This window comes from Spea bombifrons, chromosome 12, assembly GCF_027358695.1.
Source record: "Spea bombifrons isolate aSpeBom1 chromosome 12, aSpeBom1.2.pri, whole genome shotgun sequence".
Classification (NCBI taxonomy): domain Eukaryota; kingdom Metazoa; phylum Chordata; class Amphibia; order Anura; family Pelobatidae; genus Spea; species Spea bombifrons.
Window position 1 is genome coordinate 13,841,047 of NC_071098.1, and position 4,086 is coordinate 13,845,132.

Sequence of the window (4,086 nt, forward strand, 5' to 3'; positions counted from 1 at the left end):
ACTCCAAAATTCCCATTATAGAAAACAGGTGAGTGCCTTGATGTCCATCAATATTATGGACATTTGGCCATTGGGAATACTGGTGCCTGCATTAAGAAGTGGTGGCATGTAGTATTAATGTACTGCCACAATTAATGTGATGAAATGTGGGAAGTTTGAATTCTGTTGGTAGAAGAACTTGTACAACACAAGACACCTAACTTGGCCCATCTCACCAAGGGCTGGAAAGAACAGCCTGTAGCTATACCAAAACCACAAGCAACAAAACTGCATCTTCACCTTCCAGCAGTGGTATAAGGAATCATTTGTGATGGGCACAGGGATGGGAGGTTGTATTGGGCATGAATATGTTTCAGCTCCATTTCAGCTGATACCACCATGTGGTTAGCTTGTCTGTGTCTACTTTTTCTTACTTTTTGGATTTAGCAACTGCCCAACTGTGTTTCAATGGGAGATCATATACACCCAGACCCAGTGTGGGTGCTCTTCTTAATGAACTTATTTAAAAAAAAATCTAAATACTGTAGTTTACCATCATAATGTTCTTCCATGGTAGAAGTATGGGACAGTTCTTAGTATAGCAGGTTATGTATATTGAATAAACTGTTTAGCATTTAAATACAAAGAACAGGAGTTCAGCAAAAGCAACTCTTATCTTAATGTATTATTTGCTTATGGATCTACAGTAACAAGTTATTATTTGGTCCACAAACAAACGTGAAATTAGTATCACTTATAGATACAATGTTACTTTTTTAAATACTATGCCAGGATATACTTTAGAGTCAGGTAAATCATTATGGGTAAACTGGCAATTTTAGCCTGGGACAGCAAAATCTTGCCATGTGCATAAAACCATTTAAGTGCTGGAGGGTCTGTAACACCGATTAATAAAGGGGTTAATTGTCCTTATTATAGACTGTCAAAGCACAGCTCCTGCCCCTATATCAACTGCAGCAGTAATACACCAAAGGGTCTGTTATGTGTAAACAAGAAAATAAGAGCAGTAATAAAAGCTACCAGTTATATTAAAATAAATCTGTTTTCCATGCTATTCTGGGGAAATAGCTCTTACTCCTGCCCAGGCGCGGTGAGTCTGCACAGGGAGACGTAAACTCCTTGCTTAAACCTGAAGAATTTTACGACAAAGGAAGGGAAAAATACACCCTTCCCAGTTCCCCTGCATTGGATAGCTGGCTGCCACCTGCCTCCTCTAACAACCCCACAGCCTGTGCCCCGAACATAGCCCTTCACCAGGTCTGAAGACTTGAGCTTCTCTGGGTTAAGGCGTCTGAGAAGTAAGTAGTTGTGTATAGGGGAGAGGAAAGCTGCTTTTCTGTACTCTTCATGGCTCCCACTCCACGTGTCTGTGGGAGTGAAAGCAAACAGGTAGATAACCTGCACCGGCTCCCTATAGAGTGCTGTACCCAGACAGCTCCATAAAGCGGCTCGCTTTAACCCATTCACCACCAAAGCGTCTAAACCCTATGCACATCCCTTACAGAGAGCAGTTTTCATTTAACCCACTCTCTACCACAGGGGTGCATATTGCATTTCTAAGGAAAGATGACCTAACCACCTGGCTCTTGTTGTAACCCTGTCACTGCCAAAATAGTCAATTTTGCATTGCTAGACAAAGAACGGTTTAAAAGAGATTGCGTTTTTATAATTAGGGCACAGAATAACGTCATGCAGGCTATTCTTGCCCCTGTCATATACTGTATGAGTCCTGCACCTACATGTGTTTGCACAGTTTAGTACATACAGTGCTTTGTGGCTCAGAAAGTTGCGCTCATGAATAACCAACCGAGTTAACCCCTTCCTTTAATGTCAAATCCTACTTTAAGTAATACGGAGTCTTTATAATTTAAGTGTCACTAGTCACTATATAATTCATTTTACTGGGGCAACATTATTGCAGTACACGGCTCTGTATGAACTCTTTGTACCTGTTAACATTTACTGAATTGATTGATTTGATTGAAAAAGTATAATTATTTAAAGGTTACCGGGATTCCACGTTTCTATGGTGAGAAGTGCATATTAAAATGTGTAGTCATTGTTATAAAAGGGCGAGGGTGTATAATTTTGATTCAATTTAAAGGGTTAATTAAGACTCCGTTAAGTTGCTATACATACTTCGAAATTGCTCAATAAAACGTTTATATAAAAGTGATGTTGTTTGGAATTGCAATCTGGAGTTACAAAGGCAAAAGGTAAGTAGGGCAATTAATAAATAAAAAATACTAATCAGTGGTGTTAAATGAGCAACACTGCTACAAACAAGAGCACATTGTAACATAAACCTCATTAGATACGTTTTAGTGGGGTCTCAAAGATAGGGTAGTTTGGGCTTCAGGTGTGCAGGGGCAAGATGTCACCAGTCGGGTACGGTTTAAGGGTTAAATTCGCTTTTCTATCCGCTTATAGAGTTTGCAACTTCGGGCAGACACTCCGTCCGAAGTTTCAAACTCTATAAGCGGATAGAAAAACGAATTAAATCCTTAAATGGCGACATCTGCTGGCGCGAAGCAGTATTGCAACCCAGCAAACCCAGGGGTTTAACGACCGTATTCCGATCGTAGTGCGGGAGTGAAGGGCAAAGCCGCCCCGTAGGCACCAGCCACCACTGCCCGGCTACAAGGGCTTTAAAAGTGACCCGCTGGGGCTTCATATATGGGGAGGAAGGAGGAGGGAAAAAACCTCGCTTGTCCTAGCCACGGGCGAAAAGAGAAACGCCCAGTTTAAACGGCCGAAGATGGGGGGGATCTCTAAAATGCTTGTTTCTAATCTTTTTTTGTCCATGTTTAAATTCACTTGGATGTCACTAAAATTCACATGATTTGTTATCTGCATTCCAATGATCCCACTATCCTCACTATCCAACAGGGATTATAATAATTCCAGTGATGTTTAAATCTCTTATTAAAGAAAAAATAATAATTCTATCGTTAATCGTTCTAAAAATAGATATATTATAATAAAGTATTAATATCAATATGTCCATCATGTAGAAATTACAATATGTTAATCTATACAGAAAGACCTGCATTTAGTTAGCATGGATTGCTGAATAAATAGCACTGCATTAAGTCAGTAAACCTAATATGCATAAAGCCTCATATAACTGAATTAAAACATCATATAACGCACAACATACACAAATACAATAAAGTTAATTAAACGTATACAATACATTATTTATAGCAATGGGATATTTAAAAAGCAAAGTGTATTATGATATATGATTCATGATCTTTCTCTTTCTCTCTTTAAGGAAAGTAATTGAAGAAAGAAAAAAAAAAAGTGCAAAAGATATAAAATAAATACATAAGCAAGAATATGAAAAAAAAAAATCAAGAAAAATCGGAATCAACTTACCAGACATTTGGAAAGAATAATCTTTTTAAAAAAAATAAAAATAAAGAACCCACTGATGCTTCTTTGTTAATCAGGTAGAGAACTTCTTCTACAGATAGAAATAAGACTTAAGAGTGTAATTTCTTCAAAGTTCATGAAATAAAGCAAGTAACTTTACTGAAATTCAGACTGAAGATATACAATACAATTGTATTATACCTACAGATATATGATTGAAAATTTTCCCCACTATGCCATCTATTTAAAAACTCTAGAAACCAATGATTTGACAATCAATGATTGCGCGATAGTTTCAATTTGAATATTCAAAGGCTTAACAAAAAGACAGATCTTTTTTTGAAACAAAGCACTTCCACATCTAACTGAGGGTCTTTGGGAATAAGATTTGATGTCAATCCCTCCCACTGCCCTATTTTACCCTAGATTTTTAATTTTTTTTGCAGCTCTCCCCCAAATTAGCAGCACACTTGTTAATATTCTAAGTATTAGGGAATCTGCATATTCTGCAGTACCAGCGACCTGTAATATTGTTACATCTAGCAATTCTTAAGGTGTTGGGGTAGGAGGAAATATTTTTGGGGTTCCATAGGGGTTATTTTGGCAATTTTTGGGGCAGACATGGTTGGGATTTGCCATGCAGGGGGCGTGGCACTTTAGCAGACAGTGCTCTGTATCTTATTGCATCAGGGAAATAGGCCAGAGCCC

At 38.1% G+C, this 4,086-nt stretch overlaps 1 long non-coding RNA gene across 1 annotated transcript; it reads left to right on the plus strand.

Annotated features, from left to right (window-relative positions):
- Window positions 1–1,051: 1,051 nt before the first annotated feature.
- LOC128469595 (uncharacterized) lies at window positions 1,052–3,443 on the plus strand. Its single transcript, XR_008345965.1, has 2 exons — window positions 1,052–1,298; window positions 3,278–3,443. It is a non-coding gene; the product is annotated as an uncharacterized LOC128469595 (long non-coding RNA).
- The last annotated feature ends 643 nt before the right edge of the window (window positions 3,444–4,086 follow it).